The 20,814-nt window shown below is 44.7% G+C and overlaps 1 protein-coding gene across 38 annotated transcripts in view; it reads right to left on the bottom strand.

Moving 5' to 3' along the window:
- Nucleotides 1–356: 356 nt before the first annotated feature.
- The window catches only part of FHIT (fragile histidine triad diadenosine triphosphatase), a 1,651,033-nt gene continuing 1,630,575 nt past the window's right edge, over nucleotides 357–20,814 (bottom strand). For 19 of the 38 annotated variants that reach the window (XM_081524685.1, XM_081524682.1, XM_081524675.1 and 16 more), the window contains one exon: nucleotides 357–662. The gene's annotated coding sequence lies outside the window, so the exon portion shown is untranslated. Of the gene's footprint in view, nucleotides 663–9,551; nucleotides 9,581–12,755; nucleotides 13,100–20,814 lie in introns of those variants that run through there. The other 19 variants (XM_081524680.1, XM_081524678.1, XM_081524679.1 and 16 more) reach the window with 2 other exon arrangements.

Here is a 20,814-nt window from a genome sequence, read left to right as displayed (position 1 = left end):
GACCAACACTGAGAACCTTCCATTCTTTTCCTTCTGTTCCCACCACTCCAGCGCCCAGACCAAGGTGTCCGATCCGCACGTACCATATCGATCAGTTTCCTGAAGCTGATTTTGCCAACTTAAGCTCTGCCAGCTCTGTCTCTTGGCACCCAAGGCGAGAAAAGAATATAATTGAGGAAAGGGTATACATTCCTCCTTCTATTATCTTACTTACCTCCACGGAAACTCTCTAAATCTTCTCTCAGCCTTAACAGACCTTTGGTTTACAGGAAGCACGGCAGGTCTGAGAGATTAACATGCTCATTTGTGAGGTCCCCAAATGTCAGATTTTTCAGTTAGCCAACACGCAAGATAAATACTTTAACTAGCATTTTTATTTCCCATCCAGGCCAAGGGACAAGTTAGAAAAGTTCTATTCTAAGGACGTAGCTGAGGAAGTATGGAAGGGCAAGTGGGTGCCGTGGTTTTGAAGGCAGCCTGTCAGTCACGGTGATTGAAACATAACCCCATTGGCTTCCACAAGCATAATAAAATGCTTTGCGAAAGCTGTCGAAGTGTAGGAGGTAATAAAGTTTGCTTAGCTGCATTTCCAAGACCGCAGGGCCCTAAAGCACGAGGCCCGTTTCCTTATGCCTGGGGATTTGTTCGTGTTCCTTCCGTGCCTGGAAATGACAGGACATAAAACCAGACATTTAGTGAGAACAAATAGCATTTTAAAAATCATGGCAATAAACACAATGTAGGTTTGCTCACTGCCAGCCTCTCAGATGGCCGTTAACATGTTACTGAAGCCACACAGATGCAGGTATGTGGCGGGGTGTGGGCGGATTCCAGCCCCGCTAATGCCATGCTCCCTGGATCCCCACCTGCTCCGTGCTTTCTGTCCACAGCCCAGGCCCCAGAGGTCAGCTGCATAGTCTCTTAATTTGTTTTCTGGACACACATCTTACATAGCAAATGAACTAAATTCAGACCTTGAATTAGGTAAGAATAGACTCCCAAGTGGAGCCTTTATCACAAGTTCCTAGCAAGCTTGTTAAAAATACAGATTTCCCCAGTCTGTCCTCCACATTCTGAGTTAGCAGGTGTGGAGAGAAGGCCAAGAATCTGTGCTTATTAACAAGTTCTCCATATGAGTCCGAGGCACCTGCCCCCGGACGGGGGAATTCTTGAGCTCGTATGTCTGTAGCGTGCAGAATCAGCTTTGCTGCAAGGTGAGTTACCTGAAGGATTTAGGCTGGGCTTAATGCAAATAAGTAATACTTATAAAGAAGGAAAATTGGGGGAAGCCCTCTCATCTTATTCCTAGGTCGCAGAAATGCATTTCCCAGCTCTGACACCTTCTTCACCCCGGAGGAGAACTTGTCGGAGCCTTGGCTTCTGGGCCTTAGTTATTGCGGTTAGTAACATGGGTGTTACAAGGAAGGACTGATGCTGAAGCTGAAGTTCCAATACTTTGGCCACTTGATGCGAAGAGCTGACTCATTTGAAAAGACCTTGATGCTGGGAAAGATTGAGGGCAGGAGGAGAAGGGGATGACAGAGGATGAGATGGTTGGATGGCATCACCAACTCAATGGACATGAGTCTGAGTAAACTCCGGGAGTTGGTGATGGACAGGGAGGCCTGGTGTGCTGCAGTGCATGGGGTTGCAAAGAGTCAGACATGACTGGGTGACTGAACTGAACATGGGTGTGGTCAGGAGTCAGACTAGCTGGGACTGCTTGCTTGGAGGACATTGGAAAGGGCAGACCATCCCAGGAAACAGAAATTTAAATAGGAAGGAAAGAAAGAGGAGAATTTTACTGCCTAGATTCCATACAGTTTGAGAGAGGTTGAAAGAAAGGGCTCTTAGGAAATGTTGGGGCTGCTACCACGGACATGATAGATAAAAGAGATTTTGAGAAACATTTTTGAGAAGTACAAAGAGACTTCCCCTTTGGGGTTTTCCAGAGACCTGAGTGAAGATTTACGTCGCTTTTCATTTCCTGTTTGCTATTTATGGCTTTGAGTGCAACACTGCAGACACAGACCTGGGAGGCCAAGGTGCAAAGGCCCGGCTACCCACTAACTCCAGCGTTTATTCAAGGATATGCTCGATACAGGCCCATTCAACCCACCCGAGAGGACACACTGGCGCCCGCGTTAGCCTCTGGCTCATGGAGTGAGTTGTCAGTGGGTCCAACACTATACGTTTTCTGTAAGTTCATAAGTGGGGCAGAGAGTACAGGGCAGGCAGGGCATTCCTTTGGAATTACATCCGCTCCCTTCCGGGATCCAGAACACAGCAGCACAATCACTTCCACTTCAGCCTTTGTGTTTTAGCTCAGGGTACACTCACTGCCTCCCCAGGTCTGTGAGTGAGGCGGGTACCCATCCATTTGCACCCTTCCCGACCCCGCAGAAGGGGGCCTGTCTCCCTTTTGTCTGACACTGGGATCCTCCCCCGTGGTTCCCAGCGCCGCCCATCTCGCCGGGACACACGGGTCATCTCTCGATCATTCATCATCACCCTGGTCCTTGAAGTTATTGACTTAGAGGCACCTGTGCAGGCCTGAAAATGGATGTACCCTTTCTCTTCCTCTGCCTCACCTGTCCAGGGCAGATTTATGTCCTAGGAGAAGTTTCCTGGGTTTTATTTTTGGTCTCTTGAACACCACAGCCCAGTGTTATTTCCTTCACCCGCCCTTCCCGGCACCAGCCCTGTGATTTCTGCCTCTCCCTGGATGCCCGTGTCGGTTCCCGAGCAGGCTTCCTGTGTCCACTTCTGATGTCTCCTGCATTGTATCCTGCTCACAGATGCGGCGTTCACACCGTCCGCCTGGCCGCTTGAGGCTCCGTCTTCAGCTCCCTGTCTCCTACTTGTCTGGAGGCTCGTGGGGCACAGGGTCCACCTCTCATGCCAGAGACAGCGAGTGAACAGGCTGAACTTTGAGACGTGGGGCATGTCATTTCCTGGCTCTGTGTCTCTGGGCGACACGACACGAATGTGGTGGGGTGACGGGGAGGAATGAGAGGGAACACACACAGGTGCTGAGGGCAGTGCTGGCACGTCGGATGGACCCACCAGTGTGAGCCTCGGTCGTCCTCACCGTTGTTCATGCTCTGGACTGAGCTGCCAGTCAGGTTCACCAGGCAGCAGGGACCCATGAAATGTCAAAGCAAGTGGAAGTCGGCGCTCAGATACAGGGAGAGTCAGCCTCATTGTTGATGAGGGTGCATGCGCGTGACATACTCACCCCCGCGCCATCCTCTGGTCGGACCTCACATATTGGCGCCCTTTGTGGCTCCACTTCCCTTTTGATCTCAGCTTTAGACGGTGGTGTTTTCAATGTTTACATGGGCATATCAACAAATGTGTATACTGAAGCCTGAGGGAGGTTCTATGGGGGCTGCAGACAGGTGAATAATGAGACCCTCAAAGTGCTCCCAGCTCCTTTGGGGAACCACCTCACCCAGGGGGAGGCAAGGAAGTAGGTCATCAAGGGCCAGGTGAGCAGTCCAGAAAACGGGGGCCTCTGGAGTTCCGAGAACAGGAGCCCAGAATGTCTGAGGTTTGACAGACCGCCACCCCGCCACCCCGGAACACGTGCCTTTCAAATATTTCTGTGTTCCTAAGAAGCACAGGGGAGAAGGCAATGGCACCCCACTCCAGTACTCTTGCCTGGAAAATCCCATAGACGGAGGAGCCTGGTAGGCTACAGTCCATGGGGTCGCTAAGAGTCAGACACGACTGAGTGACTTCACTTTCACTTTTCCCTTTCATGTACAGGAGAAGGAAATGGCAACCCACTCCAGTATTCTTGCCTGGAGAATCCCAGGGACGGCGGAGCCTGGTGGGCTGCCGTCTGTGGGGTCGCACAGAGTCGGACACGACTAAAGTGACTTAGCAGCAGCAGCAGCAAGAAGCACAGGGCAGATGAGCTAAGACTGTCCCCTCCCCTGCAAGGAGGAGGACGCGGTAGCATCACCAAGGTCAGAGCAGGGCTTGGTTTTGCAGAGCAGGGAGTAAAGGCAGAAGGGAGGCCCCGTGGCCCTGGATGGTAGAAGAGATCTCTGGGGAGGGGAGCTTTGAATTAGGAAGGGAAGTAAACTAGACTGATAGAGAAAATTTAAATAAGTTTATATATATATATATATATATATATATATATAATTTATTTATTTATTTTTGGCTTTGCTGGGTCTTCGTTGCTGCAAGGGCTTTTCTCTACTTGTGGTGTGCGGGCTTCTCTTGCTGTGAAGCACAGGCTTTAGGACACAGGCTCAGTAGCTGTGGCGCCTGGGCTTAGTTGCTCCGTGGCGTGTGAGATCTTCCCAGATAAGGGATCAAAGCCAAGTCTCCTGCGTTGGCAGGTGGATTCTTTACCCCTGAGCCACCAGGGAAGCCCTCAATTAAGTTTTGAGTAAGACCTGCTGTGGGCTGTTCACCCATCTCTCCCTGAAAGCTTCAGGAGAGTCTCTAGAATCCACTGGCAGTTTGTTGTCATGACTGAGTGAGTGCAGGGGGTCAAGGGATCCCAGCTGGGGTCTGAATGAATCACTCCCGATTTCCCCTGAATATGTGGGCATCATCAGGCTCCATAAAGTCTCTCTTCACACACACACACAAAAGGCAGAATCCTTTGTTTTAAACAGATCCAATCTCTGTGTGTGTGTTCAAGGCAACCTCTTTTTACTGTGTCAGTAAAGGAGGCTCCTCCCTCTGACCCCATCCATCTTGCATCCTAGAGGGCCAATGGAGACAGGCCTTCTGCTTTGAAGCTAAGAAAACAGATCACTGTCTCTCTTTCTAAAGAGGAACCTGGATGGGAGCTGCCTCCAGGTGACCTAACTGGTTGTCTGTGTTTGTTGTTCAGTCACTAAGTTGTGTCCTACTCTTTGTTACCCCATGAACTGCAGCAAGGCAGGCTTCCCTGTCCTTCACCATCTCCTGGAGTTTGCTCAAACTCATGTTCATTGAGTCGGTGATGTCATCCAACCATCTCGTCCTCTGTCATCCCCTTCTCCTGCCTTCAGTCTTTCCCAGCATCAGGGTCTTTTCCAGTGAGTTGGCTCTTCACATCAGGTGGCCAGAGTATTGAACCTTCAGCTTCAGTCCTTCCAATGAATATTCAGGGTTGATTTCCTTTAGGATTGACCAGTTTGATCTCTGTGCTATCCAAAGGACTCTCAAGAGTCTTCTCCAGCACCAGTTTGAAACCATCAATTCTTTAGTGCTCAGCCTTCTTTATGGTCCAACTCTTACATCCATACATGACTACTGGAAAAAGCATGGTGACTTAGGTTTAGTCGCTAAGTCATGCCCTACTCTTGCGATCCCATGGGCTGTAGCCTGCCAGGCTCCTTTCTCCATGGGATTCTCCAGGTGAGAATACTGGAGTGGGTTGCCGTTATGGATTTGACTATATGGACCTTTTTAGGCTTTTTAATATGTGGTGTAAGTTTGTCATAGCTTTTCTTCCAAGGAGCAAGAGTCTTTTAATTTCATTCTAACTGGGCAGAGTGTGAAAGGAACATTTGGGACCATAAAAATGCAATCCGCTGTCATCTTTCTTTAGGATAGTGTTTCTCACCTATGCTACTCTGTGGGAATGCCCTGGGGAGGTCTAAACACTGCCAGGCCTCCACTCCACTCTCAGAGACTCTGATCTGTCTAGAGTGTGGCCTAGTTCTCTGGCAGGGAATTACAGGGCATGAAGCCTTCAGGCCAGTTCCAAAGTGTGCTCCCAACAGAGGCTCTGAAAGCCCCCAAACTCTGTAGGTACTGGAGACAGGTTTCAGGAGGCTCCGTGGCAAACATTCAACCTCTACGCTGGTTGTCTGTCCTCTGCTCTCTTAGCAGAGCCACTTGGACGGGGCGAATATTGTCCATCAAAAGTAGTGCCTCTTGCCCAAAAGAATGAATGAATGAACTCGTTTTCCTTCCTTCCCAAAGCTGACACAGAAATGGTTCTAAAACAAATACTGTATATTAACACATGTGCGTGGAATCTAGAAAAATAGTACTGATGAACCTAACTGCAGGGCAGCAATGGAGATGCAGACATAGAGAAGAGACTTGTGCACACAGTGGGGGAAGGAGAGGGTGGGATGAATTGAGAGAGTGGCCTGGAAACCTATACCTTAGCATATGTAAAACAGAGAGCCAGTGGGGATTTTGCTCTGTGACACAGGGAGCTCAACCCAGTGCTCTGTGACCACCTAGAGGGGTGGGATGGGATGGGAAATGGGAGGGAGGTTTAAAAGGGAGGGGACATATATAACTGCGGCTGATTCATGTTGATGTATGGCAGAAACCAGCACAATATTGTAAAGCAAATATCTTGCAATAAATAACAACAACAAAGTGATTACACTCAGGCACAAAACAAAGCCATGAGACACTAACGTGAAATTCCTCTGGAACAGTTCTCTGTTATAAACGTAACTCTCGGTTTGTAGCAGGCCTGTGTCCAGGGCAGACAGGCATGGAAAGTCATTCCACTCACACCAGAAACAAGGTGAGCAATTTTCTGAGGGCAGGCACCCCTGACCCCTGCTTCTCAGGTTTTTTCTTAATACACTTGGTTTGAGAAATTGGACCACAAGAGCAGCTGGTGGCAATCTCTTACAGCATGTAGGTAAAGAAGAAGCTGGGGGAGAAGGGACAAAGATCAGAGAGCAGCTCTGATTAGTAACCAAGGTGATGCAATCGTCCTTCTATCTAGAGGCAGGAAGGGGTTACTCCACCCAAGTGCAGGGGCCGGAAACCCAGTGATGTGGGGATGGACTCGAGAGAGCAGGGCAACTTGCCAGCACATTTTCTCACTCAGAATTGTCCCTCTGCAGATTAATAACAGCTTCCTACTACTAGAGGGTGTTAATTAACTTCCCTTTAAACAAGGTGGGGGGGTGTCTCTTTCCCAGTCCTGTGTGTTTGTCATCTCGAAGGGGGCACAGAAAGCAGCTCCGGGCACCATGTGGGCAGCCCCCCTCAGGAGGGGAGGCGCAGACCTCTCTCTGCCCTGCGGTGAGGTCAGGCCCACCCCCAGGCTGAGTGGCCACAGATTCAGCATTGTCACTTTGCTCTCTGGAGGGATAAATCAAACACGAAGGACAGTGAACATGCAAGAAACATGATGCCCGCGCTTGTGGCTGTGAGTGATTGTGCGGCCCCGCAGGGCCTGTCACCTCTTTGATCCCATCCTGTTGTAGCAAATGAGACTACACCCACTTCAAGGCTTGGGGAACCCACCCCTAGGCAACTCTGGCTACTCCCTGGGCAGGTTCTCGTGTCCCACTTGAAGGCAGTAAGGCTCTTCTCTCCCCTCTTTGGTCTATGGACATCACCTCCTTGTATCTATGCCTTGAAAAGGCTCTCCCTAAAAGGCTTTCTCATCCTGACAGAGTTTATGAAGAACCGGCTTCTTTATTTGTCTCTAAATCTGCAGCTTGATATTACCTTTCCCCAAGACTCAAGTCGAAATGAAAAAGGATTACTTTATATTTACTTCCATCTTTCATGAAAGAAACTAATTTTGAGAAAGAAAGTCCCTACAATGTGGGACACATTCCCTCCCTTCAAACCCTCTGAGGGGCAGAGGCAAAGCCAGGAGGCCTGCATGCGGTTTCATTTACTCTCTCTGGCAGGGACTGCTTCTTATCATGCTTTTGAGGGTCACCTTCCTTCAGCACTCTCCTCCGCTCTAGTTGTGCGCCCCTGTTAGAAGAGAATTTCAAGCCGAGCATGGAGCAGGACACCTTGGATAATGAATGGCTCTGAGGGTGTGCTGAGTGTGTTATTTAATTAATGGCACTTGCGTCCGGAGTGTCTACGACTCCATAGTTGAATAAAAGGTGTATTTGCTGAGGGATTACAGACAAACACTCAAGAATTGTCACAGTGAGAATTTGTCGGGGTTCAGCACATTTAACAGACTAATGGGGTTATTATTTTTTTTTTTCCTTTCCACCCTTTGAAAGGTCCTGAAGTTGATAGAACTCAGTTCCCTTTGCCTTGTGTGTGTGAGCTGAGATTACAATCCAAAAAGAAATCCTCAGGCTAATGGATAAAAGTCTATAACCTGAAGCAGAGCCTCTCATCAAAAACAGAGATGACGTGTTTAATGTTGTACTGCTGAGAAACTGATGGTGAAATGTTATGGTTTACCTCAGTTACTCACAAAGAACTGAACTGCATGCAAGCTGCATATGGCGCCAAAAGAGCAAGGGTTCAAAATCCTTGAAGCAAACCCCACTGAAGGTTGTAGGGAATAGAGACTGTTTTCCACTACCCTGCGTCTCCTGAGGGTCTAGTGCTGAGAGTAGACATGCAGATGTTGAAAAGACAAAGATGACGCATCCCATACAGAGGCGTCGGCTGCCCATACGGGGGCATCTGTGTGGCTTCACCTCTGTGTATGTTCAGACGGACTGTAAATACAAAGGGCCGAGTTGTAATCCTGTGCGTCACTGTGTGCACCTGGGCAACTTATATCCAATCTCCAAACCACAGTGTCTTCCTTTGTAAAACAACAGGTTGAATTATATGTTCTTTAAAGTCCCTTCCAGCCCAAAGATGTGCAGTCTCTGATTTTTCTCAGTAGAGAGATGGAAGCTTTATGCACCTCTGATAGAGCTAATTGCTCACTTTTGGGATTTAAGGGCCATTTAGTCCAGGACGAGACCCGCTGAGTGGGGGAGGGCATATGCAGGCCCCCTACACAAGGGCTAGGAGGCTCAGCTCTTCTCCAGAGCTCAGCGGGATGGTCCAGGGGATGAGGCATCAGCTTGGGGCTGTCTCCCCAACTCTGTCCCTCCCCTGCAGACCTCCCTGCCCTGGGAGACGGTGGGGACAGAGGCTCAGGAGGCTCAGAAGTGAGGTGAGGTCTCTCCTGGGTTGGGGGGGACCCATCGGCCAGCTGCTGTGCTCAGGGTGTGTGGGCCTGCATGTGGAAAACTCCTTTAATCTTCCCATAAGTCCCGTGGGGTGGGTCTCAGAGCCCCAGGTTACAGCTGGAACGAGGCCACACAGTAAGTGGGACTGGAGCCAGACCCGCCTAACTGCGGAGATCAGCCCCTTCTCAACACCGCAGTGTCCAACGTGGCCGCCAGCAGGCACACGTGGGTAACGAGCCCTGACAGAGGTGGCTCGTCTGAATGGAGGCTGGGGAAAGAGTAAGGTATCTACCGGCCTTCAAAGACTGACTCTAAACAAAGAACATAAAACATCACATTTTTTTTTAGACTTATATAATTTTTATATTATTAAGATCGTAAAATGATAATATTTGGATATACTGGGTAAATGTATTAACACTAATATGTCCCTAATCTAGCTTCTGGAAAATGTCAAAGGACATGTGTAGCTCACATTCTCCTCCTGCTGGCCAGCACGGCTCTAAGACAGTAGCCCAGGGCCAGGCTCTGCAAACACGGGGAAGTTGGTCAGGGGGGCAAGGGGAGCCCTGGGAATGTCTACAGAGTTGACTTAGTATTTAAGCATCTGAGTTCTGCACTTAAGTTAGGCCTCTGACTTACTAGATGTGTTATCTTTATCAAATTACTTACTTTGCCCATCTGGGTCTCAGTTCCATCATCTACAAAACAGGAAAATAGCATCTATGTCACAGAGTTGTTATGAGGACTAAAAATGATACAGATGAAGCACTTAGCATAGTACCTGGCCCAAGAAAGATCTAGACTCTACAGAACGATTGTCACTCATTCATTCACTAAATGTTTCTGAGCACCCATGAGATGCCAGGGGCTGTTCTAAATGCCAAAGACAATGGCACTTACTTACTTGCTAGTGGAAGATACAGACAAACAAATGAGTCTGTAATATGATGACATGTGACGCTGAGCATTATGAAGAAAAACGAGGCAAGTTTAAGGAGGAAACGGGGCTCTACTTTAGATTGGGCACTTGAGGAAGGCCTTTCTGAGTGGGTGGACATTTGAGTTGAATACTGAATGGAAGAAGCAAAGAAAAGAATTCCAGGCAGGGGGGCCAAACATTGCCAGGGCCCTGAGGTGGGAGCTTCTGTGATATAACCTAGTAAGAGCAAGGAAGCAGGAAAGCTGGAAGCAAGAGTATGGGGGATAGTTGGGGCCATGAGACTGGATTTTATTCTAAGTCACTGGCTGTGGACATGGCCCATTGTAATTAGGCCTGGCTGGCTGCACAAAGTATGAGGAAGGGACATGATCTGATGGCCCATTAAAAGGATTGCAATCTTAACAGATTTCTTGTTTTAGTATGTTCATTCTTGTGTGATGACCTTGGGTGAGTTTGAGGGTATGTTGTTGTAGTTTGAGTTGCTAAGTCATGTTCTATTCTTTTGTCTCCCCGTGGACTACAGTCCGCCAGGCTCCTCTGTCCATGGGATTTCCCAGGCAAGAATACTGGAGTGAGTTGCCATTTCCTTCTCCAGGGGATCTTTCTGGCTCAGGCTACATTGGCAGGTGGATTCTTTACTGCTGAGCCACCATGGGGGCCCTGATTGAGGGTATACATATGCATTTTAAGAGTCACAGTCAACAGTTAAAATAAGATAGTCTATATAAAGAAGGTATATTTTTAACTGCAGTATCATGAAACCTCACCCATAATGGGGGGAGTTCTTAGGTTTCATTGAAAATAATTTTCTGTTAAACTCTTACACTACTTTTCATTTCCATTAAGTATCATTCTTTTGAAAGATTAACGAAATAAAAATTAACCACAAACAAGATCTTCAAACTTAAAAAAAAAACAAAACAAAACAACAACGAACTGCCCCAATAGATAACAGATCCTTGAAAGGAGAGTAATAAAGCAAACCCTTGATAGGGGTGTCACAGATAAATGCTTATGTACTTCATTGCACATATTCCTTGTTCAAACTGATAACTCTGGAATCTGCAGGAGTCACAGAGAGATAAGAGAGGGGGCAGAGTTCTGAGAGGAGCCCTGAGCTCTGAGGGGCCCAGACCGGCATTCTGCCGGTTAGAATGCTTCCCTTTCCCATAGGTCTCCGTGACTCTGGCTTATAATTTCTAATTAAAAAAATGACTCTTGCAATATCATGGGCTTTCATTTCTCCAAAACAATACCACCCCATCAGCTTGCAGCTCAGAATGTCCACAGTTCTGTACTATATTTTTCAAGCCTCACTGGAATATGGTATGGAGCTCTAGCAGAGGAAAATTGCTAAGAACATCTAATTACATTCTAAGTCATTTTTTTTTTGGCCTGTCTTAAAGGAATGAAAATGATCTGCCGGTTTTTATAGCCCTTCTTGACCTAAAGATATCTGCTGGCGGAAAGAGAATCCTCAATTGGGCTCTTTTAATGCTTTAATTATTGCGTGATCTATCATCTTATGCACTGACTTGCACACTTGGAAAAATCTCTTAAAGACGTATTAAAATTGATTGGCTAATCCTAGACTATGGGGGTGGCTCTTGGAGGGCATGTAATTGTCTGTGGGCATGGGAGGTGAGACAGGATTGACACCAAGTCAACTACATTACGATGGGATAAGGGAGGGGAATGGGTTTGACCCCAGGTAGGGTTGACACCGCACTGCCGACTTGCTCAGAGTGCAGTCATATGCGCTCTCAGTGGCTGTCAGAATTCCTCTCCTCAGTTTATCTTTTGTGTCCCTTTCCTCTGGAGGCTTCTGCTGCATTGCTTTTCCAAACGAGGAGCAAGATGACTGCCAGAAGCCTGAAGTCTAGTCCATATCACCCCTGAGTCCACACACCACATGGTAGAGAAGCTAGCTTGGCTAACTGGTCAAGCACAGTGCCTACAGCCATGCTTTTTGGATGAGATTGGCAGTTACCAAGTCCCATGTCTGCTACACCTGTCCTACTTTCTGCTTGACCCTCTCAACAGTTTTCTAAATGTTTTGAAATCCAAGAGCTAATTACAGACCCTTGGTGAAAACCCCGTATCTCTAAAGAAAACTCAAACCTGAAGGTCTTGAATGGAGCCCTTGGGAGTCCTCACTGATCCCAAGAGTACAGAATCTTGTGCATTATGATCCAGGGTTGAGTAACTGTGGTCCACTCCTCTTCATCAAATGCAGTTGTATCTTCCAGGCAAATATTCAGTCCATAATTGTTGTTGCAAAGGGAACCAGGGCAGCACTGTCTCTTTGGCAGTGTGGTTGTGATAAGTGGATAAAGTGACCTACACAAAGCCCCCAGCACAGAAATCACCAAATACTGGACTGGTACTTTTCCTGAAGTTAGTGAAGAAGCAAGAGTACGCTATATGTTGCACCTCGGCTTCATCATCAACTCTTGTGTTTAGTTAGCTCGAGTTTAAGCAGGGGAGGACATTTCTATATAGAGAACCACCAATTTTAGTGTAAAGGTAAGTGCGGGCTCCAGAGTCAGACTGTCTGGGTGGCCCTAACTCTCCATGTATAACCTGGGAGTCCTGGGAAAAGTCCCAGAGCAACCTTAAGCTTCAGTTTCTACATCTGAACACTGGGACGATACTAGAGGATGGCTGTAGGATTTTACTGAAATAAAACCTGTGATGTGCTTCGAATAACTTGCCCATAATGAGATCGCCATAAGTGGTATCATCAAGGATCATGAGAAATGAAGCATCATCTGTGCTGGTTTTTCCTGCTCAGCTCCTGAAATGATGATCTTCTAGGCCAGTGTGGTCCCAGTGTGGGAGGGTGGCCAAGAGGAGAATGGACTCAGATGCAGGAATGTAACTGAATGTAGGGTCTGGCTGCTCTCTGCTCAAAAGCCAATAAAGAGGCCTGGTTGGTGGAAAGGAAACTTTGCTTTATTTTGGAGGCTGGCAACCTGGGGGCGGGCTCCTATCCAAAGGCCGACTCCCCCCACCCCACAAGCCCCGATGACAAGCAGTGGATAAGAGCTTTTCTAGACAGAGGGAGGGGGCTACATGCAGAAACAGCAGTTAGCTCTGGCAGTCATGTTGACGTTGGTCATCGGTGGTCTGATCAGGGTCATCTTGGTTGTCTTAAGTACAGTTAATCTCCAGTTCCAGGGTCAGTTTGTTTCCGTTTCCTTGAGGCCAGTTCTTGGAACTGTGGCAGCTTATGTCATGGCTACAGTCTGGTCATCATGTAGTTAACTTCTTCCACCTGGTGGGGTTTCAATATTTATCAGACAGCTCACAGAATTTTATCTATAGCACCTGAGGAGGAACTAAAGGCTCCTGACTTTGTTTACAGGCTGAACTATTACTATTTTGACCTGTTTGACTGTTTTCCTTTGTTTCGGCATTTTCTCATTTCTCTGATTAAACTTATTCTTTGGCTAAAGTTTCCTTCACAGACAAAAGGCAGGCTGAGGATATGGGATTGGGTAGGGGGGGCGGGGGTGGAGCATATGACCCTGATCCGTTTCAGGAGCAAAGTGTCTGTGAAGATTATATGCGACGACTGTTCTTTTCTGTTTAAACTTATTCTGGAATAACTGAATATCCAGCCAGCAGTTAGACCATACATTAGAGTCAATCTCTTCCTGCCTTTTCTTTTCTCCTTAACTCAATAATTTCCGCATATCTGATTTATATATAGCTCTTTTTTACCGTGAAATATGGGCTTCCCTGGTGACTCAGATGGTAAAGAATCCACCTGCAATGTAGGAGACTCGGGTTCAATCCCTGAGTAGGGAAGATCCCTGGAGAAGGGAATGGCAATCCACTCCAGTATGCGTGTCTGGAGAATCCCATGGACAGAGGAGCATGGTGGGCTGTAGTCCATAGGGTCCCAAAGAGTCAGACATGACTGAACGACTAAAAACAACTGCGAAATATAACATATGCAGAAAAGTGTTATATATATATATATATAGCTTATAGAATTAATATAAAGCAAACGTGTTTTGCCACCACCGTGACAAGGAATAGAACACTGTCAGCCCTCTACCCTCCCACCCCACACTCCTCTTCTGAATCACAGGCTCCTTCTTGCCTCCTCCACAAAGATAACCACTGGGCTGATTTTACGGTGATGGATTCTTTGCTTTCCCTTATAATTTTATTCCCTAAATGAATATATCCCTAAACACTATAATTTAGTGAACTTGATTTGAACACAATCACGCAGTATGTGTTCTTTTGTGTTACTGTTGTTCTACATTCTTGCAGACACTTGATATTGTCAGTCATTTAAAATTTTGGCTATTGTGGGTATACAGTGGTATTTCATTGTGTTTAAAGTATGTTTCCCTGATGACTAAAGATTATTGGCCAGTCCAAGACCAATTTTTACAAAGTGCATATTCAAATGGTTTTGTAGTTTCTACTGGGCTGTTCACTTTCTCTAAGTGGCTTATACATTTTTTTTCATTTTTCTTTAAAAATATTATCTTGTGGATACTGGCCCTTCATTGTTCATAATGTGGCAGTTACCTTCTCCCACTCTGTATCTGGCATTTCTCACTCTTACTCTCTCTTAATGGTGTTTTTGATAAACAAAATTAATTTGAATGTAGTCTAGTTTATCCATCTTTTTTATAATAATGCTTTTGTATCCTATTTAAAAAGTCTTTCCCTATAGCATGACCATGACAATATTTTCCTATATTCCCTCCTAAAGTTGCACTTCAGACTTTGAATTATAATCCACCTGGAATTGACTTTTGCATATGGTGTGAGGTGGGATATAGTTTCATGAGTTTTCTACATGGATATCCAATTTTTCCAGAATAATTTATTAGAAAGATTTTCCTTTCCCCATAGTTCTTGGATGTCATTTTTATCTTATATCAAGCATTCATATATGCCTGGATCTGTCTCTGAGCTTTCTGTCTTGTTTCATCAGTCTGTCTATCCTTGTTCCAACATCATGCCCTCTTAGCTTTTGTAGCCCTGTAACAAGTCAGTATCCTTTAGAGTAAGCCCTCCTGTGCTTCTGTCTTTTTTTTTTTTTTTAATAGTCTCAGGCTATATTTCCATAAGCATTTTAGAATTAACTTTTAAATTTTTACAAAAAAAGAAAAAAAAAGAAACCCACTACCACCAACAAAAATCATAGGGATTTTGATGTGAATAGCACTGAATTTATAGGTAAATCTGAGAAGACTTGAGGCTATAAAATTGAGTCACTCTTATCTCCATTTATTTAATTCCTCAGTAATGATTCTTAATAACATTTTATAGTTTTCTACCTAGAAACCTGCATAAGTTTTCTTATTTTTTGGTATTTGATTTCTGATGTTAACATAAGCCAACTTTAATTTTTTTCATATTCTGTGTGGCTGTTATGGATTGTGTCCTTCCAAAATTCACAGGTTGAAGCTCTAACTCCCAATGTAATAGGACACATGGCCTTTAGGAGGTGATCAGGTTTAGATGGGGTAGAGGCCCCATGATGGGATTTGTGTACTTTTAAGAAGAGTGAAATTAAAGTTCACTCTCTTCCTCACGTGAGGACGCAGTGAGCATGTGGCCGGTTGCAGACCGGGAGGAAGGCTCTTGCCAGAACCCCAGTGTATTGGCACCCTTATCTTAGACTTCCAGCCTCCAGCACTGTGAAGAATAATTATCTTTTATTTAAGCTACCCAGTCTATGGCATTTTGTTATGGCAGGCTGAGCTACAACAGTAGCTGAGAAATTCAGAACTTACTAGTCAGAGGCCTTGCTAAGCTTTCTGGTTAATTTTAATCGTCTCTCAGTACATTCTTTGGACCGTTCTGCATGTATCATTTTGTCTATGAGCAATGGCAGTTTTATTCTTTCCTTTTTAATCCTTCTAAGTTTTTACTTATGGCTCTTGCTTTACTGCATTAGCTGAGACCTTGGGTATACTGTGAAACAGCAGGGCTAATGGCAAATGTTCTTATCTCATTTGTAATCTCAGATGAATAGTGTTCAACATTTCATCCTTAACTATAAATCCCTTCCTAGATCAAGTTTTTCTAGAACTTTTATATTTATTAAGTTGGAGGTTGACTTCTGTCTTTTCTTTTCCAGCATCTACTGAGATGATCATATCATTTATTCTTTATTCGCCTGGTGAAAGGCATAAGATTAGTCTAATGTGAAACATGTTGCATTGGTCATAATGTCTCATCCTTTTCATAGATTGTGCACACACACATGCAATTTATCTGTATGCCTGTCTATCTACCCATAAGGTATCTGTTAGGACAGTGGTATCTGGGTTTCCACATGCAATTAGTCTGTAGAACTGCTTTCTGTTATGCTCTTGTCAGGTTCATGTGTAAGGCAACTCATACAACAAATTGAGAAGCGGGAGAGGTTTTCTTTTTTTTTTCCTTTTCTCTGCCAGAATTTGTTCCAGCAGTCATAAAATTCTCACTGAAAATCTTATTCAGATTCTTCTTTCTTAATTGCATGGTAGAATTCACCAGTACAGTTATCTGGGCCTAACACTGTCTTTGTGAGAAGGGTTTTAGTTCAGGTTTGAGTTCTTTCAGTTCAGCCGTTCAGTCGTGTCTGACTCTGCGACCCCATGGACTGGAGCACGCCAGGCCTCCCTGTCCATCACCAACTCGCGGAACTTGCTCAAACTCAGGTCCCTTGCGTCAGTGATGCCATCCAGCCATCTCATCCTCTGTCATCCCCTTCTCCTGCTTTCAGTCTTTCTCAGCATTAGGGTCTTTTCTGACTATTGAGTTCTGTAATAGTTATCAAACTATTCATATTTTATTTTTCACTTTGTGTCACTTTGGGTAAACTGCACTTTTTCTAGAAATATGAATTTAAACCCAACTAAATTTATTGTCTATTGTTTATTATTATCAAATTTATTGGTCTAAGATTATTCATTATATGCTCTTCTCCTTTTTAATGAGTGTAATAACCGGGAAGATGTTTAGCATTTAGCATAACTTTTAGCTTTTTTCCCAATAAAATGCATAAGAGTCATAATCAAAAAGTAAATTACCCTCTAGGTATGGGGAAAAGAGAACCCTCTTGCACTGGCGGTGGGAATGTAAATTGATGCAGCTACTGTGGGGAACACTATGGATGTTCCTTAAAAAACTAAAAGTAGAAATAACGTATGACCCAGCAATCCCACTACTGGGCATATACTCTGAGGAAACTATAATTCAAAGAGATACATGCACCCCAGTGTTCATTGCAGCACTGTTTACAGTAGCCAGGACATGAAAGCAACCTAGATGTCCATCAGCAGAGGAATGGATAAAGAAGATGCGGCCCATATGTACAATAGAATATTACTCGGCCACTAAAAGGAATGAAATTGGGTAATTTGTAGTGACCAGAAAATCAGAGTAAAGCCAGTCAGAAAAATAGATATGTACATTAACACAGACATACGGAATATAGAAAAAGGGTACAGATGACTCTATTTGTAAGGCAAAAATAGAGACAGAAGTAGAGAGAATGGACATGTGGACACAGCCGAGGGGAAGGGGAGTGGGGGACGGACTGGGAGAGTAGCATTGATGTATATACACGTCTGTGTGTGAAAGACAGCCACCGGGAAGCTGCTGTGTAGCGCACGGAGCTCAGCTTGGTGCTCTGTGATGACCTAGAGGGGGGGATAGTGGGGTGGGAAGGAGAGTCAAGTGGGAGGGGAGATATTTATATATTTAAGTATATTTTCCAAGCAGGAATATGGAGTGGGTTGCCATGCCTGCCTCCAAGGGATCTTCCTGACCCAGAGATCAAACCTCCGTTTCTTACATCTTCTGCATTGGCAGGCAGGTTCTTTACCACTAGTGCCACCCAGGAAGCTGTTGCCTTTGTCTAATTATTGCTCCTTTGAAAGCAAGGTTTTTTGTTTTTTTTTTCCTTCTTACTATTACATCTAACAAACTACTCTTTGATTTTCCGCAGTTGTACCATGATGTGCCTAGGTGTCCATTCTATACCCCGACTCTGGGTTTGGAGTGTTCTTAAATTTTTGGATTGGTGACTTGAAAAATTCTCAGCCACTATCTAAGTATATCTTCCACTAGAATTCTATTTTGGAATTGTGCATATCTATTAGACTTTCTCAGTATATTCTATACTTCTGACCTCTCATATTTTTACCACTCTCCTTTCATCTCTTCATGGTTCTTTAGGAATATTTTCAACTGAACAACTGTTGTTGTTCAGTTGCTATGTTGTGTCTGATTCTTTGCGACCCCATGGGCTGCAGCATGCCAGGCTTCCCTGTCCTTCACCATCTCCTGGAGTTTGCTCAAACTCATGACCATAGAGTTGGTGATGCCATCCAACCATCTCATCCTCTGTCATCCTCTTCTCCTCCTGCCCTCAATCTTTCCCAGCATCAGGGCCTTTTCCAATAAGTCAGCTCTTCACATCAGGTGGCCAAATATTGGAGCTTCAGCACCTTCCAATGAATATTCAGGGTCGATTTCCTTTAGGATTACATGGTTTGGTCTCCTTGCTGTTCAAGTGACTCTCAAGAGTCTTCTCCAACACCACAGTTAGAAGAAAGCATCAATTCTTTGATGCTTAGTCTTCTTTATGGTCCAACTCTCACATCCATACATGACTACTGGAAAAACCACAGTTTTGACTATATGGACCTTTGTTGGCAAAATGATGTCTCTGCTTTTTAATATGCTGTCTAGGTTTGTCATAGCTTTTCTTCTAAGGAGCAAGCGTCTTTTAATTTCATGGCTGCAGTCACCATTTGCAATGATTTTGGAGTCCAAGAAAATGAAATCTGTCACTGTTTTTCCACTTTGTCTCCATCTATTTGAGATGAAATGATGGGACCAGATGCTGTATTTTCATGGCTCATCTGTAAGTTCACTAAATCTCTTCTTGCCTGCCAAACTCAGGCTGCTAAATTCATTCATTGAGTTACTGTATTTTTCAGTTACAGAATTTCTACTTGGTTCTTTTTCACATCATCTCTGTATTTTGAACTGATTCTAGCTTTCTGCAGAATTTTTTTTGAGGGGGGCATAATCTAGTCCTTTTCATTCCAAAAGAAAGTAAACAGATTTATTTTAATGGCTGTCTGGTGATTCTAACCTTGTTTATATGAAATTGCCTCCTCATAAGTTGTGTGTGCATAGGTATACTGGCATTGGACATTTCATTTGAAAATATTTATAGAAATAATTTAAGATTTTGGATGGTATTATTTTCTTCCAGAGGTGGTTTTTTTCTTTGCTTCTTCCAGGAACCAAATGGGACTAGCAAATCAGAATCCCATTAATTCAGTGTCTGGGACTGGTCTGTTTAGTATTAGAAAAGGAAGTCACACTTCTTTCTTGGTGGTCTCAAAACAGCCTGCCCTACAGGTCTTATTCTTTAATTACTTCTTGAACTAATTTCTTACCACTCAAACATTTCCATAATTTATTATCTCTAAAGTGTAATAGAAATCAGAGGGAACATGGCACATCTATACATTGGCATAGCCGATGGGCCCTCACAGTTTTCATGGCTCACCACTCATTACAAATTAGAGATAGGAGAACACACTGCAGTGTCTTTTGGGTCCTCAGAGAAGAAATAAATCTAGAAGGAGCACGATTTAGAGCTGCTTTTGCTAGCATATCCTGAACTGATTGGTTGCGAGCCTACATGATTTTGTGAGCCCACATGATAACTTGGTTAGTGCCGGTGGAGTGTCAGAATAATGGAGCATTTACTACATAAGAGGTGACTGAGGGACATTTTAGGCATAGGATGGAGTGAATTGCATAAATATTAGCTATTATTAAATGATGAGTCAAAGATGATTCAGGGGAATTTTCATAGCTTTTCTTCATGTTAACCTCCCATGACCTCTAGGAGGGTCTTCTGTGCTCCCCCATCTTCCTTTATAGCAGAGACAAAGACAAAATGCGAAAAGTGGAAGAGAAGAGAGAAGCAAGGAGACAAGGAAGAGTCTCGGGAATAGGTAGATATTGGTAGGAGGTTTTTGGCCTTATGGGACTATGCAGATTGATGTGTGATAAATCATCCATTTCTGGAAACGAGATGAGGATAAGGATGATGGTGATGATAGACTTGGTCATCTCACAAGATACAAGTAAAGCTTGAAACTTGAAAAAGTTCCTTTTGGCATTTGGAGTGCACTGTTCTGAAAAGGACTCTGTGCTGATGGATCGTGTAGTTCCAAGATTCAGAAGGGTTAAAATTAACTTATGGACAGGAGTCATTTCTATGAACTGTTGAATTGAATCTTAGATGAACAGTTCTGCAGATTATTTAGCCCTTAGAGGCCTGGAAAGCTTCTGCTTTAACCATTGGGTATATTTTATAGAAAGCTAGATCTTGGTAAAACATTTTAAAAATAACGAAACTGAACTAAAAACCCATTTTGGAACTGTGAGGTGGACTTATTTCAAAGAATGTTGATAAAAGGGAGGGTTAAAGTGTAACTAAGTGGTTTTTCCTTGGAGTTATGATAAAATTATTTAACAGGATGTGGTTGCTGGGTCACTCAGTTGTGTCCAACCCTTTGTGACCCCACGGACTGCAGCACGCCAGGCTTCCCTGTCCTTCACCATCTCCTGGAATTTGCTCAAACTCATGTCCATTGAGTCAGTGATGCCATCCAACTATCTCATCCTCTGTTGCCCCCTTCTCCTCCTACCCTCACTCTTGCCTGGCATCAGGGTCTTTTCTGTTGAGTTAGCTCTGTGCATCAGGTGGCCAAAGTACTGGAGCTTCAGCTTTAGCATCAGTCTTTCCAGTGGATATTCAGGACTGATTTCCTTTAGGGCTGACTGGTTGGGTCTCTTTGCAGTCCAAGGGACTCTCAAGAGTGTTCTCTAGCACCACAGTTTGAAAGCATCAATTTCCAGTGCTCAGTGTTCTTTAACGGGATATTAGATTTGATTATTTCTAAAGTCTCTATGAGTCTGTGGCTTATTACTCTCAGT

This window comes from Giraffa tippelskirchi, chromosome 9 (assembly GCF_054371585.1).
Source record: "Giraffa tippelskirchi isolate mGirTip1 chromosome 9, T2T-mGirTip1v1.2.pri, whole genome shotgun sequence".
Taxonomy (NCBI): Eukaryota; Metazoa; Chordata; class Mammalia; order Artiodactyla; family Giraffidae; genus Giraffa; species Giraffa tippelskirchi.
The sequence above is the reverse complement of the archived record's forward strand: the minus strand, read 5'-3'. Positions and strand labels throughout refer to the sequence as shown.